Genomic DNA, 23,986 nt, shown 5'->3' with positions numbered 1-23,986 from the left:
ATGGTCTTGCTGACACTGGGTGCAAGGTTGTTCTTGTGGCACCAATCAACCAACAGAAATATCTTGCTCCTGTTTGCCTCCTCGTTGTTTATCTGAGATTCTGCCAACAACAGTGGTGTCATCGGTGAATTTATGGATGGTGTTTGAACTCTGCCTAACCACACAGTCATGAGGGTAGAGAAAGCAGAGCATTGGGCTCAGCATGCATCCTTGAGGTGCACCAGTGCTGATTGTCAATGAGGAGATGTTATTACTGATCTGCACTGAGTGGTCTCCTGATAAAGAAGTCAAGGAACCATGTGCAGAGGGAGGTACAGAGGCCAGGGTTTTGAAGCCTGTTGATTAATACCGAGGGATAATGGTGTTAAATGCCAAGCTGTCATCAATTAACAGCAGCCTGACATGTCCATGACGTGTTATCCAGGTGGTCCAAAGATGGGTAAGATTGTGTCCATTATAGACCTGCAATAGCAGTTTGCAAGTTGGAGCGGGTCCAGGTCTTTGTCCAGGCAGCTGTTAATTCTGGCCATAACCAATCTCTCAAAGCACTTCATCACACAGTAGATGTAAGCATTCCTGGGTGATAATCACTGAGGAAGCTCACCTAACTCTTCTTGGGCACTGATATGATTGATGCCCTTCTGAAGCAGGTGTGAATCTCCGTCTGCAGCAGTGAGAGGTTGAAGGTGTCCTTGAACCGCCCAGAGAGATGATTGGCACAGTCTTTCAGTGCCCTTCCAGGAACGTCATCAGGGTGTGTCGCCTTGATGCAAGAGGTCACCCCCTTGAAAGATGTTCCAATGTTGGCTTCTGAGACAGCAATTGCTAGGTCACCTGTTGTTGTGGGGATTTGCACAGGAATAATTTTACTCTCATTTTCAAAGTGTGCTTTTTCTATTTTAATGGTATTGTTGACTTATAAAATCTTCCTGCCTTCATGGCAATAGACTTACTTGGTTTATGTGTCTATCTTGAGGATGTGAAAGATGTCATACAAGAGTATTATTTTAAAAAAAGACTCAGGAAAACCTATCTCTGTTCATACCTTCGGTCATAGAGTTATGGAGTCCAGAAATGGGGCCTTTGACCCAACTAGTCCTTGTTAACCGAGACTCGCTTTTAAGCTAATACCATTTGTATGCGTTTGGCCCATATACCTCTGAATATTTCCTATCTGTGTATCTGTTCAAGTTCATTTTAATTATTGCTATTATATCTGCCTCAACCTCTACTCTGGCAGCTCATTCAATACACTGACCACCGGGTGGAAAAGATGACCATCAGGTTCCTATTAAATCTCTCCCCTCTCACTTTAAACCAGTACATTTTAGTTCTTGATTCTCCAATTCTGAGAAAAAGACTCAGTGCATTTACATACCTCTGCCCCTCATGACTTTTTTTCACCTCTAAGATCACCCCTCAATCTTTTATGCTCTCATGAGAAAGTCCCAACCTGCTGAACCTCAGTCCCAAATATCAAGAACATTTTCGTAAATCTGTCACTTACCTTCTCTTCAAATTTCCCTGATGTGATCTATTGTCTTTTCTCCCCACGTTTCAAAATGCTTTGTATCATTTTGTTATCTCAAACGTTCCATCTTTCTGCTGCATGTTTGTGGAATATTACCCCTGTACTGACATTTTGGTGTTGCATTTAAATGCAGCATCACATTTCAGCTGAAAATGTGCAGACTTTGTAGAAGCCCACTAAAAAGGAAGTTGTCTGCCAAAAGTACAAATTTCCATTCCCTTCTCTCTCCCAAATCTGTAACAGAATGCACTGACGTGTCCCCTCAAAGATGCAGATGTCTCAGAGATGAAAGGGAACCAATAAATAAAGGGTGGGTGGAAAACTTCTTCAAAAAAGGTCAGAGCAAATGTTCTGTTAATGAAATCAGTTTGAGGCGAGTAACACACCTAGCCAAGATAAAAATCAGTACAGGAAGGAGATAAAATGATTTCTCTGAAAAGGCAATAAGTTAATGTTGTTATCCACGTGCTTGGTTTGTCTGAATGAAAGCAGACTAAATCTAAAGGGAAAAAGCTGTGGAAGCAGCTTTTGGAAAGTAAATACATGAATATCACAACTAAGGCAGGATAAGACTGTAAGCTTGTAAAAATACAAGTGAAGGTGAGGGATAATGAATAAATATGAAAAATAAATGTAACAGTGAAAACATGGGCAAGTCTGCAGGCAGGAATGGAAAGTGCATTAAAAGCTAATACAAATGTACTGGGAAAGAGTAACAAAGATACAGGTGGCAAAATGGAACTGTGAAATAGAATTGTGGAACACATTAAGTTTTAGGGAAGAAGTAGTGTAAAATAATTTTCTTATGTGACACACAAAAAAAGCTAGAGGAACTCAGGAGGTCAGGCAGAGTCAGTGGAGAGGAATAAAGAGCAAATTTTTGGGCTGAGACCCTTCATTAGGCATCTACAGAATCTGTTGCATTTATTAAACACAAGATTCTACAGATGCTGGAAATCCAAGATTGCACAGACAAAATGCTGGAGGAACTCAGCAGGTCAGGCAGCATCTATGGAAATAAATAAACAGTCAACCTCACAGTGAGCAATTGTGCTGGATCAGAATCAGAGCTCTTGGAAGGGAAATGGAGAGGCACTTAAGCGGATTTCATTTCCAGGGCTGCAGGGTCTGTGATTCATTGGACTAGGTGTCAGCACCTTTGAATGCATTGAATGGCCCCCGAGTTGTAACAATTGCATGATTCTATAAAATAATAGAATGGAGATCAGGATATTGGTGAGAAAGCACAGTGATTTAATAATAATAACAACAACTCAGAATTTACATTACATTCACAGTCAATAACAGAATTAATCGTCATTAAGTCTAACAAGGTGGACATGCAATTCAGGGTAACACTAGAACAGCAAAGCTGATGAACAAGTTAAAACCACTATGCAAACTAATAATACAGAGATTGGAGCAGCACTGTGATTAGAGAAATTAGTCTCTCTACGGAATTATAGATTGGATTAACTTGATGTTCGTGGGAGGAAAGATATTAAAACCTATATTTTCTACTTTATATCAACAATAAACTTCCCAAAAAGGTGGAGGAGAGTCATGTAGATATGTATAAGGGGAAGCCTGGATGCAGGAAAGAGAGATGGGTATGTTTATGGTGTAGAGCAGGAGGATAGGGGAGAGTCAGGTGCAATATAAAGGCTGATGTAGAACCATTGATAAAGCAAAAAGGTATGATTCGATCAGATAAAGAAGAATCATGTAATTTGATTGTGCATCAAGCACCAGTAACTCATTTACAACTTCCTCTGAAAAAAAATTATTTATTTCTGAATATCAGATTTGAATAATTGTTTAATGTTTCACATCTCATATTGAATTGAATATTTATACTACCTTCATGGTTTATACACAGAGAATACTAGTGATCTTCAGCTCCACTTACTTGCATTCTCAACACAGCCCTCTTGAGAAACACTCTGAATTTTTTCTTGATCCCACTTAGGTCACCCTTTTCCACACCCGTGACTTGGCTCCATAAGTATTAATTCATAGTCAGCTGAGAAATTATTCCAGCGTGAGTCAGTATCCCATGAGAGACCAGAATAATGGGCTGAGGGGAAGAAATTAATTCCAGAAAACAACTTCAAGAAGTACTGAATATTCAATCTTATTGTAAAGCAATCACTGGGAATCTACAATGTACAGCTAATGTATTCTTAAAGTGACATGGTCAGGTAATAAGCAGATCATCTGTAAGAACGAAACAGGGCTTGTCAAACCATTTGCACTGTCAAAATGGAAGCTTTACACTACCAGCCATGATAAGCAACACTTACTTATCGATTACCTGGTCGTTGATAGTTAGTTTGGTTTGTGCTAGGATACTCTGCTCTAGACACATTATATCGGTTTGAAAATGTTGACTAAATAAAGTGGAGTGACAGTGAGTCCCCCTGATATAAATGAACCTTTAGAGAACTGCAACTTCTTTTTGTTTCTGATTATTGCAAATAGATTAATATGCTGGTAACTAATTAGTTGCCTGCTACTGGTGACCAAGGCTGAGGTCGAAACGTTCGGATAGAGATGGTGCTTGGTACTCGGTGTCGGAGGGCTGATGGAGCTTGAAGTTTTCGGACAACTCAGAGTCGGACTGTGGTCGGGCATGGCAGGGAGAGTTTTCTTCCTTCTCCCATCTGCGTGAGATGTGGGACTTTTGAGAGACTTTGAACTTTTTTACTGTGCCATGGACTGTTCTTCATCAAGTTATGGTATTGTTGCACTGTTGTAACTATATGTTATAATTATGTGGTTTTGTTAGTTTTTCAGTCTTCGTCTGTCCTGTGTTTTTGTGATATCACACCGGAGGAAATATTGTATCATTTCTTAATGCATGCATTACTAAATGACAATAAAAGAGGACTGCGTGTCCTCATAATCTAATCTAATCTAATATCTAATTATTTAATTGAGGCCTATCCAAGAGAGCTTCTTAAAGGAGAATATTGATCGACCAATAAGGGAAGGAGCTTGACAGTTGATTTATCTTTGGGGAATTTAGTTGGACCAGTAATAATGGCCTAGTTTCCGTGAATCCACAAATCCACTGGAGACTGGAGACCAAGGAAGACAGCCTGTCCTGGGGTTGGATGACTGTGTATGTTTGTAAAAAGGAAGGAAGGAAGGAAGGAGGGAATGCATGAATGAATGAATGGGGCTCATCTTGCTGTTGTTGTTCTGTCACTTCGTGTGCACTGTTCTGTTGTGCATGGTGCACATACTATGTCGGCATCGGAATATGTGGCAACTCGAGCACATCCTCGGATGTGATGGTTGCTAACGCAAATAATGCATTTCACTGTATATTTCAATGTACGTGATAAATAAATCTGAATCTAATTTGGGTGAAGGCCAATTTTATTAACATAAAGGAGGTCCTGACTCTGGTAGATTAGGAGGACCTATTTTCAGTTAGGGCTACATTTGTCCAGTGGGAAGAGTCAAAAGGAGAAATAAAAATTGAGGTCAACATATTCCTTTAAAGATGAAAGCCAGAGCTAACAAGTGTAGGGGACCCTATTCACTAAGAATAGATAAAAAGATAAGGGAAGAACTAATGATGAAGGAGACCTGTCAAGGATATAAATTGTGTCGGGAGGTGTTTTAAAAAAAAGCTTTTGAGAGTAAACGCTGAGGAAGAAATACAGAGCTAGGGTCCCTAAGGCAGCTTGGTGTTGTTTACAACTTCAGTCTGGCAACCTCTGCGACGACACTGGTGCCAAGCTGTATTGGTGCTTGCCCTTCCCTTGGACTACATCAATGACGTGGAGAGGGGGAACTCGCTGCGTGGGCAACAGCCCGTTCTTCAAATCTTCCCACCCAGGCTTTCACCCTGGAGAGGACACAGTCCACCAAGGGTGCAAACCCATGATCCCCCGGGATCGACAGCTGCCTACTATATGTATATATAGTTGAGGAAGTTTTCAACGGGGATTTTTGCAGCAACCTAGCGCAGGTGTCCATAAATAACAAGGAGATTCTTGATGCCTTAGCAGGCATAAAGGTGGATAAACCCCCAGGACCAGATGGGATTTAATCCCAGACTGCTGTAAAATGCCAATGAGGCACAAGGTAACTGGAGCACACTAATCTGTTCTCCCTTTCTGAAAATGGCAGCAAAGAAGAGTTTGGTAGCTATAGACCTCTGGGCCTAACTTCAGTGACAGGGAAGATGATGAATGCAATTCTAAGGAAGAGAATTAATCACCACTTGGGGAGAGATGAACTAAATCTGAGACACTCATTAATGTTTTGTCTAAGGGTGGATCCTAGCTGACCAATCTGAATGAGTTCTTTGAAGAGCTGTGAAAATGTTTTCTTATTCTGGCTTCTACCCCCTTCCTTTCCAGTCCTGATGAAGTGTCTTGACCCAAAATGTCTGCTGTTTATCTCCCTCCACAGTTTGCTGCCTGACCTGCTGATTTTCTCCTGCATTTTCTGTGTGTTGAACCAGTGCATTCACTGTCTTCCTCAAAACCCAACTATGTAGGTCATCTCTGGAGCATGGTATCTTCAGTCCCATTAACATCTCCAGCTTTTTTACCAAGTTTGAGCCAGGGTCCAGAAACTTCATTCAAAATTCAGCCTCTTGCACATGTCCAATACTTTTTGTCCCTTACTACCTGGGTTCCCCACACTCTGGAATTTTTACATCAAGTCTGTCTGCTGCTCATCCTTTTTGCTGAAGGAACACCTTAAAGCAGGCTTCACTGACCAAGTCCTCTGTCAGAGAATCACTCTTGGAAAATGCTAAAAGATGTTCTCCTACCTTAATCATTAAATTCCAAGGAAAATAATGATGCACTGTGCAGAAAATTTCAGCTTCTTTGAATCAATTAGCAGGATATTTTTAGAATAGTTCGAATAGTTTAATTGTTGCAAGATGATGTTTTCGGAGTGCTGTACCGCAGCTGCGTTTGAATGAGGGGATTTGCATCAAACAAGCAGAGATTGTTTCGTTTCTGTGCTTTATATTCTATATAATTCTGTGTAAATGTACCACAAGCTACTCACTTACTTAGCGGTGGAAAGATTCAGTTTGCAGATGCAAGTGAAGTCTTATCGTTCCTTTCTTTGAGTCCACTTGACCGGTAACTGTACCAGAAAGAACAAAAGTAGCTATTTATGTGATGTTTTGCAGAAGCCTCACTCCATCCAGTGCTCCTCGACTGCTGTTAATGGTAAACACCTTTTATTTTTGCCCTGTGTGCTTTATTTCATAGTGTAAACCACATGCACACCAGACAGTTCTATGCAAGTGGTAACCCATCCTCGTACCTCACTGTGGGGAAGGGGAGAGGTAGATACAAGGTGCAAGTAAGCTGGTTGCGAAACATATATCTAATCAGCCACATGTATGTAGACAATACCTTTCTACTGGTTCTCTGTTTCAGTGTTTGTTTTTTTTTGCTGGAGATTTTTCTTTTGGTCTTTATGTCAAGTGATGATGCGATGGAGGGGTGCCTTTGCTCACAGTGTCACCCACTGGTTACTGGTGTGAGAGAGCGCACACACGTCTCAATGCTGGTGGAAAACTAGAAACTAGAATTTATGAAGAGTGCGTTAGTTCAACTATAAGACATATTCTTGGGTGTCGATACGAAGTAAACATGACCCACAGTCCCAGAAATCCAGTCTGGTTAACCTCGCTTCTTTGGTCTCCTTGGGTTTGGAGCCCTGACCTTTGTCCTGTTGTGTGAATCAGAACTGTAATTCATTATTGAGTTGAACACAAGTTCGTGAATTTGAACGTTAAATGTGGCCCTCCGAGTGGAAACTGTCCATGAAGACAAAAGGCTGCCACAACATTATATCGCCTCCAAGAAAGCAGATGGTTCTAGTTTCATTCTGAATGACTAGCTTATGCAAGCTCTTTAGGAGAAGTTGAAAAATGTTATTCCTGCTTCAATATGAAGAAAGAGAAAATGGATAACAATTGGAATTCTTGTTCCTGATCAATTCCATGTATCTCTCATTGGACAGTGTTTAAGTCTCCAATATTCTCCATTGTCCAAGCTTTACCATAATTTAGAGTGGCAGAAAGAAACATCGAGAATCTGTAAAGTGGCCTTTGCTATTTCATGATACTCTGGATGTCTTTCAAGTCGCAGTTAAATATCTTCGAATTTTAGTTGCTATTGTTGCGTTGATGTTTCAGATAAACTAATGAAATGCAACAAAGTATTGGTGGAACAATGAAAGTTGGGCAAAGGACCAATTATTGGGGCCCAGTGGCAGAACAAATAAAGCTGCTGCCTCATTGATCCAGTGATTTAGGTTCAATCCTGATCTCCAGACTGTTGCATGTTTTCTCTGTGGCTGCATGAGTTTCCTCTGGGTGCTGGTTCCAACTGGATTTCCTTCTCACTCAATGTCTCCATTGGCATTAGTTTTACCAGGTGCAACACATTCAAATGATGCCTTGAAGTCAAGGGCAAAAATAACAGGAAGACCCTTCTATCTATAGAGTGGCTCGAACATGGTCTGAACTAACATCATAGCATGGTTCAAATTTCTGGGAGCCTGAATCGCAGTAATAACATGAATGGACGACTGTGCAAACCTTCAAGCTGGAGGAGCTCAGTCAGACCATCTCTCTCTCTGATAAGATATCCTGAGCACGTCATAGTCAGAGCAGCTTTGTATCTCTAAGTGCGATGCCGACACGTGTGTTTATTTCTCTCGATACTCTGCTCAAGGAAATATTTTTCAATAGCAGTGAAAATCGAAGAAACCGCAAGTGCTAAAAACCCAGAATAAAAAGAAAACAAAAATAAAACAGCTGAAAATACAGAGCAGGTCAGGCAGCGTCTGTGGAGTAAGAAACAGCTGATGTTTCAAGACTGAGGGCTTTTGTCACAGAAATTTTAAAAATGGTTTTAAAATTCCAGAAAATGTGGGTGGAGGGAATGGATAGGGCTAAAAGAATATCTAAAAGTCAAAATCTGGTCAAATGAATTAAGATAGAGAGTATTAGTGGATTAAGAGAACAATGTATATTGATATGCAGCTTTCCACTGGGAACTTGTGGTGAACTTTCTTTCTGCCATGCCTCCTGCTTCAGAAACACCAAATACAAACGTACTTCAGCTGCTACTTCGTGCGCTCTCTCAGTCAAAGTAAATTTATTATCCAGATATGCATATGTTACTATATACAACCTTGAGATTCACTTTTTTTCAGGCATGTACAGGAAAATAAAGAAATTCAGTAGAGTTTATGAAAAACTATACCTAAACAAAGACTGAAAAACAACCGATGTACAAAAGAAGACAAATTGCGCAAATAAAAAATAAATAAAACTGAGAACATGAGTTGTAGAATCCTTAAAAGTGGGTCTGTAGATTGTGAAATCAGTTCAGGTTTGAGGTGAGTGAAGTTATCCAAGAGCCTGATGGTTGTATGTTAATAACTGTTCCTGAACCTGGTGGTATTTGATCTAAGACTCCTGTGCCTCCTGCCCAATAATAGTCATAAAGTAATGGAGCAGTACAGCCCAAAAACAGGCCCTTCAGCCCATCAAGTCCATAATGAATTATGATTCTGCCTAGTCCCATTGACCTGCTCCAGGACAAAAGTCCTTTATTCCCCTCCGATCCATGTACCTATTCAATTTTTTTTAAATACTGAAATCAAACCCACATTCACCACTGCTGCTGGCAGTTCATTCCACACTCTCACCCCACACTGAGTGAAGAAGTTCCCCATAAAATTTCATTTTTCACCCCTGACTTATGACCTGTAGTGCTAGTCTCACCCAAACTTAGTGGGAAAAGCCTGCTTGCATTTCCCCTTTCTGTAAGCCTAATAATTTTGTATATCTCTATCAAATCTCCTATCACTCTCCTATTCCCTGAATAAAGTTCTAAATTATTCAACCTTTCCCTGTTACTCAGGTCCTCAAGTCCGGGCAACAGCCTTTTAAATTTTCTCCGCACTCTTTCAATCATATTTACATCTTTCCTCGAGCCAGATGACCAGAACTGCACACACTACCCCATGTTAGGCCTCACCAATGGCTGATACAACTTCAACATAACATTCCAACTCCTGTACTCAATACTTTGATTTATGAAGGCCAGCGTGCTGAGAGCTTTCTTTACAACCCTATCTACATGTGACCCCACTTTCAGGGATTTATGGATCTGTAGTCCCAGATTCTACAGATGGATCTGGGAATACACTGTTGGTGGGGGGGTGTCCTTGATGGTGAATGCTGATTTCCTGTGGCAGCGCTCCTTAAAAATGTGCTCAATGATGGGGAGAGTGGCAGGGGGAGGGCTTTGCCTGTGATGGTGGTGGGGGTAGACTACCAATCAAAGATAGAAACTTGGCAAGAGTTTAAAAGTTTATGATAGGCAGGGGGGTGGAATTAAAGAAGATGTATGAGGCAAGTTTATTTTACAGAGTGGTAGGTGCCTGAAACAGGCTGTCTGAGGTAGTGGTGAAAGCAGATACAATAATGATGTTTAAGAGGCTGTTAGATAAACATACGGCAAGAGCTATGCAGGGATGGTGCAATATGGATCATTTACAGACAAATGGGATTAATTTAATGTGGCATCGTGTTTGTCACAAACATTATGGTCCAAAGAGCCTGTTTCTGTGGAAAGGCGGGACAAGGAACGCAATAATGCCAGCACTTGTGCCACCTCTTGCGGTGAATTTTACTGAAAAGTCAGTGACCTGAGATGTTCACAAAATAACCAGGTACTGTAGAGTCCAGAAATCCAATATCAGTAACCGGGCATGCCATAACACACAGTTTCTCAGGCAGCATCTGCTGAGAAAGAAATTCAGTTAACATTTTGGCTCAGTGACTCTACATCAGAGCCCAGAAGCATGAGCTGGAGTGGTTACCTCAGTGCCTTCCTCGACAGATGCTGTCATTTTGAACATGTTTTGATTTCATAAGGAATTATGCTCCCTAATGTTGTTCTTTAACAGACAATGCCTTAGCAAATCACAGCAGGTGGTAACTTCCCATCTCTAATTTACAAAAGAATACATTAATTTGAATGAAATAAATTGTCTCCGTAAAACATGCTCTGTTTTCCTAAGGCAAGTGTTGCCTTGGTCTAATGACTTCTTTATATTTTAATATTGGCTTGTTGACCCCCCTGAAGACTCAGTAGATGTTTATACAACCAAATTAATTTGAAACAAGATTGCAATTTATGCTTTATTCAAACAAAATGTTGTAACTTGAGCAATCCTCTATTTAAATTCCTCTAAATTTATCCAGAGATTACATAATTAGAATGGACATTGTATAAAATGCACAGAAGTTATGACATAAAGGAGACTGAGCAGTGAGCCATCGTTATGCTTTGTCCATTGGGTTCTTGACACCTCTAAACAAGGCACAGAGACCAGAACGTGTCCTTCCTGTGAACTATTGTAAAATTAACCCGCTGCCGTTAGAACTTCTGCTGTCACAGAGTAATGCTATAAACTCCTGTGCCCACTAGGGAGCAGACAAAACTTAGCCTACAGAGAGTGGAACAAATCATATCAATATGCAAGAATACGAATAATCTTTTTTAAAACCACTTTAGGAAATACAAAACAATAAATTACAGAATTGTTAATAACAATTACTATTGCTGGCATTCAAATGATATCAATAGAGAACTGAGAGAGTTCTTGATACGAAGGCAGCCCACTAGACAATAGTTAGGTTTATTGTCATGCACAAAAACAAACTGAGCTACAGCTACAATGGAAGATCTCACTAGCACAGAGATTCAGACAACGCACAGAATACTAATTATAGAAGATTGTGAAGAAAAAGACTACAAAACAAGACACCTGTGCAAAATAAAACAATTAGAGACAAGTTCACAAGTCCGGGATAGTGCAGAGTTGTTCCATTGCTGAGGTAGGATTAGGATTGTGAAGGTCGATCGATTCAAGAACCTTATTGTTGTGGACAGTAGTTGTTTCCTAATCTAGTAGTGTGGGATGTCAAGTATTTGTACCCTGTGTGATGGCAGCAGTGAGAAGAGGGCATGACCTAGATTGTCATGATCCTTAGAAATAGATGCCATTTTCTTTATACGCTGCCTCTTCAGTTGTTGTCAATGGGGGAGCGGGCTGTGTCCACTACTCTCCACAGCCCCTTGCATTCCTCTGTGTTGGAATTGCTGTTCCAAGCCATAAACAACCATTCGGGATACTTACATCAGTGGTACTGGTATAATTGGTATATCATGGAGACTCATCTCATTATCTCGCCCTTTCATTCTGTTCCTTTCTCACTTGTGAGCTCACCTAGCCTGACCTTAACTCTGTCTCCCTTTATATCAATTGTCCCAAACCCCACCAGCCTGAGCAAACTCTCCCGAGTTACAGTACTTGGAGTCACAAGAGACTCCAGATGCTGGAATCTGGAGCGAAAAAAAAGCAAAGTGCTAGAAGAACTCACTGAGTCAAGCAGGATCTGTGGAGGTAAATATATGGTTCTAACCATTTCTTTCCCACAGGAGCTGCTCAATTCAGTGTGTTCTTTCAGCACTTTGACTCCCGAATGACTTGCCTGATTTCTTAGTGAGCCTTTTGAAATTAGGGTTAAGGAGTGAAATTATGAGGGTAGGCTGCGATGCATTGACTTACCCTACATTAATCCAATTCCCCTTTAGTCTACAATTTTAGTTAAAATGAAGATAAGTGATGGAAGATAGTTGAGGGAAGGAAATACATTTCTCCAGTCGGAATGCAGAACAAAAGGCCATAACTAATTCGAATATGTCATTCAGGGATGATATGAATGGGAATAAGGTGTAGAGAAGTAAGCAGGAAATGGGATTGGTCCCCAGTTATCCAGCAAGGAACAAATAGCCTCCTTTTGCCTACTTTAACATGTAAGGGGTAATGGAAATATAGGACATTCTCCCCAAAACTTGTCGATATTAACACCTGCTGAAAATGTTAGTAGTGGTGCATTTTGTTAGGTAAGGGTGTCAGTGTATTGGCAATAATTGACAACGTGGAATTGACTACATAGATCAGGTGTTGATAGTGGCTGATCTGCCACTATCTAATTGATCAGCGGGAGAGGCTGAGGGCTAGCTGGATGGCTTGTTCCAGTGGTTCCCTGATCATTTGTTAGAATTGGTTTTGGATCTACAGTATTAGAGGCAATCAATACAGAAACAGGCTTTCTGGTTCTCAGAGCCTGCATCGGACACCCATTCACACTAACCCACAATAATCATATTTTTGTTCCACCACCCCCCCTGCCCCCCAGCAGATATTCAGGAACTCTACCACTCACCTACATTGGGGATGGTTCAGAGTCAGTGGTCAATCACTGCTTGTGGAATCACAGGCAAGGTTCTGCTAAGGGAAAATATCAGCAGAATCTAGAGAAAATTTATTGAACTGATTGAAGGCAAGTAAATTGAGCTTTTGATTCTTAAAATTCCCATTTTATAAATTATGAATATAGAATAAATATATTCAATTCATGATTCAACATGATGCATAAAACATTAAATATCTTCTAATTCATTTTCTGCAGTTCAAAAATGTTAAAAAAATATATTTTTAGCACAAGCTAACAAAGGAAGACTCAGATTGGGTTTATCAAGTATGACAAGAAATTTTGCCAGACAGAAACAGGCCATGTGGGCCAATAGCTCCAAACCGTGTAAGCTCCATCTGTCACCTTCCTTCATGTTACCCGATCAACACACCTGTACCTGCCATGTGTACATCCAGCTTCCTCTTAAATGCACCTTTCATATTTACCTCAACATGCCTTAAGAAAGTGAGTTTCAAATCAACATTATTCTCTAGCCTGAACAGTACCTCCAAAATCCTTTGCTAGATTTATTGATGGTCTTCTCCATTACACCTCAATTCTGACATCTCCAGAGCTCAAACATTGCCATCATTTTAAGAACCTTCATTCCTTCTCCATTTCCTAAGCGAGGAATCCTGGCCAGCTCAATCCTTTCTAAGAGTTTGCACTTCTTTCCCCTTCTAGGTCTCCTTGTCATGCCATCCACTACTTCCTTTGAATATATCTGAAGGCTGTAATCTCTTCGGGGCTTTTTTTGCGAGTTACTTCTGTCGGTACTGGCATGACCAGCACCATGCAAAGACTGGAGCTCTGGATCCTGCTTTCACTAAAGCCCACCCAATTCCATTGCCAATAGGGAGAGGATAAACAGTGATAGTTGTCAGGAACAATGACCATGGAAGAATTTAAAACCGAGCCCGGTCTATAGAAATGGCTAATATGAGAGGGGGAAACGTTGACTCAGACCATGAGAGGCCTGCGTCGGGCATTTTCATGCCTTACAAGGTGGAGATTGGAAGTCTGTATGGGGCACCACTCCTCGCACAGACTAGAGCAATGTGTGGTTAAGTGCCTTGCTCAGGGGCACAAACACGCTGCCACAGCTGAGGCTCGAACTAGCGACCTTGAGATAACTAGATGAACACCTTAACCACTTGGCCACGTGCCCAACACAGGGTATAATTTTAACATGATTGGAGGAAAGTAAAGGGGAGGATGTCAGAGGTAATTTATTTTCACAGAGAGTGATGAGTATGTAAACCGTGCTGCCAAGGATGATGGCAAAAACAGATACATCAGGGACATTTAAGAGACTCTTACAAAGGCACACTGTTGATGGAAAAAAAAGTGTTAGATGGATCTTTGAGTAGGTTAAAGGGTTGGCACAACATCATAGGCCAAAGGCCTGTGCTTGTCAGTATTGTTCCAGTTTCTATTTTCACATACAGATTCTTCCAAAAGTAGCCACCACCTATGATCCAGAATGCAGAATCATTATGTCATTTTCTGGAGACACGGAGGGAAAATTCAAAGGATGGCATAACTGGAAGCAAGTTTTCCAGCATGTGGTATGTGAGTTGATTGTTTTCCATTAATGGGGAACTCCTCCCAGTCTACTTCCTTCAGGCAATCATTTTACACACAAGAGGAAATAGTCTGGAGCTGTGTTTAAATCCAACATCAAAGCCTAAGCAAGCTTACAGGTGGTAATGATAGGGAAAAAAGTTACTCGTCGACTTTCTCCGGTTATTTATTGAATACAAGCTTGAAAGAAATTGGTATTTATTTTTTAAATTTTAAAAATGCATGCATGCAGACATAAATATATGATGGGGTTTATTTAAATTACTCTGGTCAAATTTCTTGATTAAATTTTAATTCACTGAATAGTAAATATATAATATATATGTTAATTAGCAGTGGTAAACAATCCTAGAAGGAGAAAAAATATTAACTAGCTGCGAAGCATCATCAAAAGATTCTTTTAAAAATGCCAGTCACATTCTAACAGAGAAAACATCAGATAAGAGGGGGAAAGGATTAAAAGAAGACTGAAGTATTATTATGAAACCGTAATCCCATCAGAGAGGAGGGATGAAGTGGTGAAACAGGAGTCGGCAGATGGAGAGCAACTGTCAAAATAACACGGTGGTGCGGCAGGTAATGCTGCTGCCTCACTGTTCCAGTGATTCCATTTTGATTATGATATCTGATGCTCTCTGGGTGTGCTCTCAATGTGAACATGTGGGGTTGTTCTGGTGGCTCCTATTTCCACTCAAGTCCCAAAGATGTGCTGGCAGGCTATTTGGTTCCTGTAAGACACTGCCTTAAGATAGAATTCAACAATTCCAGTTATCGAGCTCATCCTGTGTCAGAAATAGCCAGTTCCGACGTTGGGATATTCACCTGTGACACTGGTTCTTCACTTCACAGATGCTGAAGTGAATACTTCAATGTTATTTTTTGTTTCTGTTTTCCAACATTATTTATTTTCTCTCTAGTCCCTCATTCCTCTCCCTCTTTTCACTTGAGTCCCATACAGATGCCATTAACATCATGTCAGTCACCTGGGAAACCTGTACTGCACACAGTCTTGGTCACAGCACAGAAGGAAGTAATCATGCCATCAGTGCGCAGACGTTGCACCTTTCATCCGGCAGGTGGTCCAGTTCCTGGAGAAGGATGAATAAAGTGGGCTGAGCCTTCTACATGTAATGCAAAGGTAATCAAGTTGAAGTTCAAATTTAATTATCTTTCAACCGTACACATGTATACAACTAAATGAAACAGCAGTCCTCCCGGGCCAAGGTGCAAGGCACAGGCCCAACAGCCACACACAGCATGTAGCACGTTTAGTTACGATAGCACAGCCACAGAAAATGATAATTGCCCAACTCCCTGAGTGACATGGCCTCAAGGAGGATGGTGTGTGGGAAGCTGTCCTGGAGTCATATATTTCTGCAAGAAACGTGTAATGTGCACAGAGTGTGAAGCTACTGAATTAGAGGCTGGCAAAGATAGTCACAGCAGCTGAGCGGGAGGTGGGGGGCACACACAGTGTTGTAAGTGAGACCCATCCAGCAGAAAGACCTGAGCTGTTGCTTGATGTAATGTTGAGCAGCATCTGAAGAGGGGCCCAACAGAGCAAAGCTGGCGAGTCCGGGGGCAGAGGCCTGAAGAGTCAAAGTCCCTGGGTCAGCTTGTCCGAAAGCCAGAGGCCTGGGTCAGGGACTGGAGATTGGAGGCCCAATGTCTGCGGGTCTGAGGATCCAGGGCCAAGGAATGGATGCTCAAAGGCTGCTCGTCCTGGGTTTGGGAGGGATGTCCGTGTGAACAGGTGGGTGGCTGTTGTTGTTTTGTTTTGTTTTATTGTTATTGCTTGTGTTGTTCTGTTGATCATCGGGGGCATGCCATGTTGGCACTGGAATGGGTGACGACACATACAGGCTGCCTCCGAGCACATCCTTGGCTGTGTTGGTTTTTAATACAAATGACGCATTTCGCTGCATGTTTCGATGTATGTTCGATAAATAAATTTGAATCTGACACTTTCCAGGCTCATCACATCTCTGGGAACACAAGTGCAGTCAAGCTTGTAAAGTGACAAGGAGTCAAGAAGAAGGTAACAGTCCATAAGTCTGAAGGCCAGCTACTCGGGTATAACTGGATGTGCAGTATGGACTACCCGAGGAGAAAGGAATCATTTCAGGTTTCCAGATGCATGGAATTTGGTCATGAAAATTCTCCTCCTTTTTACTGACCGAGGAATAGTCTCAGCAGATCCAAACGTCTGTAGCGGCTGTATGGATGGACTTACGGATAGATTAAATGAATGGGTGAGAAATGATGGATTTCACTGAGTATTTTGTTCTTTGCTTCGGATTCCAGCATCAGCAGTTCCATGTACCTCCAGCAGGATTTAGAGTTGAACTTCATGCATGGGTTTCCTTTGGTTTTCCAGTTTCCTCTCACATTCCAAAGACATATGGCTTAGAGTTGGTGATTTGTGGACATAATACATTGGCACGAGAAGTATGGCAACACTTGCGAGCTGCCCAGTACAATCCTCACTAATTTGATTTGATGGAAATGGTGTATTTAACTGTATGTTTCAATGTTTCGATGTACATGTGAGAAATAAAGCTAATCTTTAACAGAAGACGTCCTGGTTATCCACTGCACCTAGTCCCATCTCCAGCCGTCTCGACTCTTGTCTTGCCACTGGATCCAGATGGGAATTGGAAAAAGAGAGAGCAAGGTTGACGCTGCGCAACTCTCCCTCACTTAAATCCAAATCAAGTGCTAGTCTCGACACCATCGTCACCGGCTGGTGGCGCAGTGACATCAGCAGCGGACTCCAGGAGCGAAGGTTCCTGAGTTCGAATCCAGTCGAGCCGCTCCCGGACACGCTTTCCATCCGTGCTGGATTGAGTGTCGAGCTAGCAACTCAACCTCGTAAAAAAGTACTAATGGTGTCGAGGTCTTCATCGATGACGATGGACGAACCTTATTATTATTATATTAAAGCTAATCTTTATTTAAATCACATTAAAGATAGAGCCTTTAACTATAACTTGCTGTGACAGAAATGATCTAAGTTCTGAGCCAGACAGTGAGAACTTAAAAGGATCCAAGGGACCTGTAATGAGGCTGGAAATATTAGCCTGTAGAAGAGACACTAAGAGAAATGAATAATGATCTTTCAGGGAAAACTTCACAAAATTCATTCAATAAACACTTGAATGGTATTGCGGTTGGTTATTAGTTGGCTATTGTCACATGTAATGAAATGCAGTGAAAAGCTTGTAGAGATTGAATCATTACACAGTGCAATGTGGTAGAAAAGGGTGCAACAATAACAATGCAGAATCAAGTGTAACAGCTACAGAGAAAGTGCAGTGCAGGCAGATAATAAGGTGTAAACTCATAACGAATTAACGTGAGGTCAAGGTTGCGATGAATCAGCATAGAGGAGAGATATTGAATATCTGCTTGAATGGTGCTATAACAACCTCTCACACGATGTCAACAAAACCAAAGAGGTGAGGGAGAAACCAGAAGTCCATGAGCCTGTCCTCATCGGGTGATCAGAGGTAGAGAGAACCGGTAACTTTAAATTCCTCAACACTATCTTATCAGGAGATCTGTCCTGGGACTCGCTCATAAGTGCCATCACAAATAAAAAGGCACAACAACATCTCTACTTTCTTAGAAGTTTTCTCAGACAAAGCATGTCATCAAAAACTGACAAATTTCTGTAGAAACACATTGGAGAGTATCCTGACTGATTGCATCACACCTGGCATGGAAACACCAAAGTCCAAGACAAGGCCCAGTCCATCACAGGCAAAGCCCTCTCCGCCATTCAGTGCATTAACAACCAGCGCTTCCACAAGAAACCAGCATCCTTCAACAAGAACACAGCCATCCAGGCCATGCTCTCTTCTCACTACTACCATCAGGCAAGAGGTACAGGAGCCTCAGGTCCCACGCCACCAAGTTTAAAACAGTTATTACCCTTCAACCATTAGGCTCCTGAACAGCATGGATAATTTCACTCACCTCAACTCTGAAATGAGTCCACAACCTATGGATTCACTTCCAAGGATTCTACAACTCATGTTCTCAATATTATTCAATTACTTTTTTTATTTGCACAGTTTGTCTTCTTTTGCACATTAGTTGTTTGTCTGTCAACACACACAAAATGCTGGTGGAGAGCAGCAGGCCAGACAGTGTCTATAGAAAGAAGTACAGTCGACGTTTCAGGCCGAGACCCTTCGTCAGGACTAACTGAAAGAAGAGATAGAGAAAGCAGGATCTCCCAGTGGCCACACATTTTAATTCCATGTCCCATTCCCATTCTGATATGTCTATTCACGGCCTCCTCTTCTGTCAAGATGAAGCCACACTCAGGTTGGAGGAACAACACCTTATATTCCCTCTGGGTAGCCTACAACCTTATGGCATGAACATTGACTTCTCTAACTTCTGTTAATGCCCTCCTCCCATTCTTACCCCATCCCTTATTTATTTATCTATTTATCTATTTGTTTATTTATTTATTTTTTTAGTTTTTTTCCCTTTTCTCTCTCTCTCTCTCTTTTTTCTCTCTCTGTCCCTCTCACAATTACTCCTGGCCTGCTCTCCATCTTCCTCTGGCGCTCCCCTCCCCCTTTCTTTCTCCCTAGGCCTCCCGTCCCATGATCCTCTCCCTTCTCCAGCCTTGTATCCCTTTTGCCAATCAACTGCCCAGCTCTTGGCTCCATCCCTCCCCCTCCTGTCTTCTCCTATCATTTTGGATCTCCCCCTCCCCCTCCCACTTTCAAATCTCTTAGTATCTCTTCTTTCAGTTAGCCCTGATGAAGGGTCTCGACCTGAAACATCGACTGTGCTTCTTCCTATGGATGCTGCCTGGCCTGCTGCGTTCACCAGCATTTTGTGTGTGTTGCTTGAATTTCCAGCATCTGCAGGTTTCCTCGTGTTTGCGTTGTTTGTCTGTCATTGCTTATGTGTAGTTTTTCTTAGATTCTGTTGTACTTCTCCTTTCTACCGTGAATGCCTGCAAGGTAGTATATGGTGACAAATATCCACACTTTCATCTGTGAATCTTACCATTCAAGAAACGTCAAGTCTGATTACAGCAGTGTAGAAGCTGCTCTTGAAACTGTTGATACATGCTTTCATGCTTCTACATCTTCAACTCAATGGAAGAGGGGAGAAGAGAACATCCGGGGTTTGAGGGGCTTTGATTTCGCTGGATGCTTTACTGCATCCTGGTAAATCAGGCCTCAGCAACTGGCATTGGGCACACCTGATGGTTGAGTCTTCACTCTGGTAAGTCCTTGAGTATCTTCTCTGTTGTGGTCTCTGAGTCGGGTCTTGATAGTGGGGTGTCCCCTGAGTCAGTGCCACCTTCATGTGGACAAGCCCATAATCAGGGTCCACAAGATGGCTCCTGGAGGCTGCACAACCAGCACACCTGTAGGCAGATTCAAAAGTAGATTATTAGTAGATTTGGATTTAATAGAAGTACTGAGTGAAACTTAGTGACAAGCCAACAATGGTAAGAATGTTAATTTTATGATTAGATAAGCTGAATGCCTGACATGGAAATAATCAACACCATATTTAAAGATAGCACACTACAGAATAAGTAATCTAAGTACAGAAATTCTTATGTACCAATAATCTGGCCTCCTTGGGTCTCTGGTGGTATTGAAACAGCCAGTTTTCCAGACTATTTCTTGCTATGCCCATTAATATCTCAACACAATTCAAATTAATTTTTTTTGATGTTACAGAGTGTGCTTAAAGGCAGTTTAGAAAACAAAGCCCCGATGTGTTTAAAATTGATGGGAAGCAGTTTCCTAGTGGGGTTAAAGGAACAGTAGGAAACAGAGTCCAAGTGAGTTTAAAGGGACTACAGAAGACATGACCTTGGGTGAATTTAAAGGGAGTGCAGGAACAGAACCCAGTGATGCAGATTGTGAATCATCTGAATGTCCATGTGCTCGTATTGTATTATTGGAGCTTCATTATGTATTCTCTACTTTCTTTCTTCAGAAGACTAAAGGCATCAACACTTGTATTTAAACATTGACTGCTGAAATGAATTGGCTGAGTTTGTTGGGTTATCAGTGAAACTCAGACAGTTTGATGGACTTAGGAACATTTCTCTTGGTGGGGGGGAAGATTAGAGGAAAAAAGAAACGTACAGATGTAAAATACCATAAACACACAGGGTTTAGAAGGCGACGATGGACCTTCATGCACTTCACGTTGTAGAACAATTTGCAATAAGAATTGGAATATAATCAAGATCACTAAAAATTTAAACTTTTTTTGAAATTCAGGCAGATGCTCTTTAGTGCAATGATAATTGAAATACTTTAGGATGTTTTGGGGATTCTAATTGCAACATACACATGAGATAGACTCCATTGCTGACTGATTGAAGTGAAATTTTCCATTGCACTGAATTATTCATTAAGAATTGACTCCTCATTAAATGGGTGAATTTAACAGGTCTATTATTTAAAAAAACAAATGAGCTTGCATTATAACTTCAATATTTAAATTAAAAATGGCCTTTGATCTTGCTATTCCTAAACAGATTGTCTCGGCAGTGGAAAGGGTTGGGTACATACTGTTTACTTCTATGTTTAGATTTGGACATGGGATGAAAGTCTCCTCTATGGTGTTCGACATCTCATGTGGGTTACCTTTGTTCCTAATGTGACATTATATTACCCATCTCATTCTGACAAGACCTAAAATGGAATAACTCGCTGTCTCAATGGAATGAAGATGATGCAGAAGTCATTAGATGGGAGAAGGATGAGACATAACTGGTTTGTGTTGAAGCATGTTGGAATTGGAATTGCTTTGTTTTTTCGCATATACCAAGGAGCTAGGAAAAGCTTGTCTCACATACTGTTCATACAGATCAAATCATTACACAGTGCATTGAGGTCAAACAAGGTAAAACAATAAGAGAACGCAGAATAAAGTGCAACAGTTACAAAGAAAATGCAGAGCAGGTAAACAATAAGATGCAATTTCATAACAAGGGTTTCTGTGAACTTAAGGATCGAACTTATCGTACTAGGAGGCCACCTAATAGTTTTATAACAGTGGGGTAGAAGATGTCCTTGAACCTATTGGTATATGTTTTCAGACTTTTATAACTTCTGCCCAATGAAAGAGGAGAGGAAATGGAATGCCTATGGTGAATGGTGTCTTTGATTATGCTGGCTGTTTTACTGAGGCAGAGAAAAGTGCAGGTAAAATCAGTGAAGGGGACTCTGCTTTCCATGATGAGCTGAACCTTGTTCACAACTTTCTGCAGTTTCCTGCAGTCACCAACGGATTCCTTGCCACATCGAGTCGCGATACATCCAGATAGGATGCTTTCTATGGTAAGGGAGAACAGGGACATGTCAAAGTTCATTAACCTCCTGACCTCCTGAGGAAGTAATAATGCTGGCAGACCTTCTTAGCCATGACATCTACATAGTTGGACCAGGGCAGGCTTTTGGTGATGTCCAGTCTAGGATCTTGAAGCTCTCAACACTTTGAACTTCAACACGAATGATGAAAATTTGAGCACCTTCCTGAAGTCAATGACCAGTTCTTTTGATTTGCTGACACTGTGGGAAAGGTTGCTGTTGGAACATCATGTCACTAGGCTCCTTCTCTCCTTCCTGTACTATGCCAACTCACTGTTATTCGAGATATGGCCCATTATGTGGTATCATATGCAAACATGTAGACGGACTTAGAGCAGAATCTGGCCACATAGTCATGAGTGTGCAGGGAGTAGAGTAAGGGGCTGAGGACGCAACTTTATGGAGCACCAGTGTATAGAATAATTGTGGCAAAGGTGATGCTGCCTGTCCTTACTGATTCTGGTCCGTTGGTCAGGAAGTCAAGCACACAGTTGCAGAGGGAGACAAGGTTAGGAGTTCGGTGTGTAAGTTTGCTTAAAATTGTAGTATTGAAGGTGGAGTTGTAGTCAAAACACAATAGTCTGATGTGGGTGTCTTTACTGTCCAGATGCTTCAAAGATGAGTGTAGGGCCAAGGAGATAACATCCACTGTGGACCTGTTTTGGTTTTAGGAGAAATGCAATGGGTTGACTTTGCCTGGGAGGCTGGAGTTAATGTGTGCCATGACTAGCCTCTTGAAGCACTTCATGATGATAGATTTTTATTGTATGTTTTTATTTATAGATACAGCACGGGCTGTAGCCATCCTATCCAATGAGCATGTGGTGCCTAATTGCACCTGAGTTACCAATCAGCTTACTGACCCAAGGTGAATGGAAACCAGCAGAAACTCACACAATCACAGGGAGAACATACAAACTCCTTACAGATAGCGTCAGAAATTGAAACCAGGTCACTGGTGCAGTAATAGCATGACGCTACCGTGCTGACCCCAATCTCAGAGCCATTAGATATTAGTCAGTTAGACATGTTATCTTGTTCTTCTGAGGTACTGGGATGATAGTATTCTTACTAAAAAGGAGGGAACCTCAGTTTGAATCAGGGAGGGGTTAAAACGTCTGTGAATACACCCGGCAATTGACCTTCATGGGATCTGAGGACACGGCGTGCTCATTGTCCAGGCCCGATTACTTTCTGTGGGTTCCCTCTCTGGAACGCTGATCTTCCGCTCCCAATGGAGATTGTGGGCTCGGATGCACTAGAGGTCGCCAGGGTGTGTCGTGAAACACCCATTCCCTTCTGTTCATAGGATGCATTAAGCTCTTCTCGAAAGGATATGCTGTGACCGTGATGTCGCTTGACAATATAAAACGTAAGCTCTGCCACAACTGATGGCTGATCGATGGTCATGTAGTTACATTATATGCCATTGTTACGTGAGTCTTTATCTGGTTGTTTAACAGAATCACAGTTTCTAACAGTTGGCTGTCAATGCACCTTTGAACTCCTAAAGCGTGATAATGAGAAGATAATATCAAACTGCACATCTCTGATCTGTCATATTGAAGGCAGAGCTCAAGCCCTTTGAGAACACCTGTACACTCAACTACAGCACTGCTGGGTTGCTCTACAAAGGTCCCGCTGCGAGGAGGTGCAGGTGAGAGGGTGCGTCCCCAGTGAAGTGCAAGTGGTCACTGAGATTACCCCCAACAGCTCGGAGGAATACAAATCATAAAACAGGACAGATCCTATAGTGTTCAGCCTCTGGAATAACACACACCAAACTTTGGAGGAACTCATCAGGTCAGACAGTATCTATGGAGAGCAACAGTCGACATTTCAGGCCAAACTAGTTTCCAAACTAGACGGGGAGGTATCTGATGCTTAATCTCAACCTGACAGATTGTGGCCTAGCAACCAATGTTATGGCAACAGTTTAGACAACACATAGTCACTCTAGGCTGCCTGCAGGTGTCAGTGCACCAATGGCTGATCATTGCCAGTGTTCCTCAGGCTTGAGAGCTTTAGGGAGACTAGTGATACTCAGTGCTCAGACAGTGACCTATCAATAGGCTGGCACTGCCTTGGCTCAGGCTAGTAACGTTGAAAAGTCACCGGGAGCACCAGATGTGGGCACAACCTGGTGGCAATGCCACCATCAGTAGGGTAGCA

General features: G+C 41.7%; 1 long non-coding RNA gene across 2 annotated transcripts in view; it reads left to right on the top strand.

Moving 5' to 3' along the window:
• The window catches only part of LOC140199882 (uncharacterized), a 33,167-nt gene extending 16,174 nt beyond the window's left edge, over positions 1–16,993 (top strand). The window contains exons 2-4 of one of the 2 annotated variants that reach the window (XR_011886515.1): positions 4,013–4,269; positions 15,365–15,585; positions 16,420–16,993. This is a non-coding gene — a long non-coding RNA (uncharacterized lncRNA). The remainder of the gene's footprint in view (positions 1–4,012; positions 4,270–15,364; positions 15,586–16,419) is intronic. The other variant, XR_011886514.1, reaches the window with a different exon arrangement.
• The last annotated feature ends 6,993 nt before the right edge of the window (positions 16,994–23,986 follow it).

This window comes from Mobula birostris, chromosome 6, assembly GCF_030028105.1.
Source record: "Mobula birostris isolate sMobBir1 chromosome 6, sMobBir1.hap1, whole genome shotgun sequence".
Taxonomy (NCBI): Eukaryota; Metazoa; Chordata; class Chondrichthyes; order Myliobatiformes; family Myliobatidae; genus Mobula; species Mobula birostris.
This window is presented reverse-complemented; position numbering and strand designations above follow the sequence as displayed.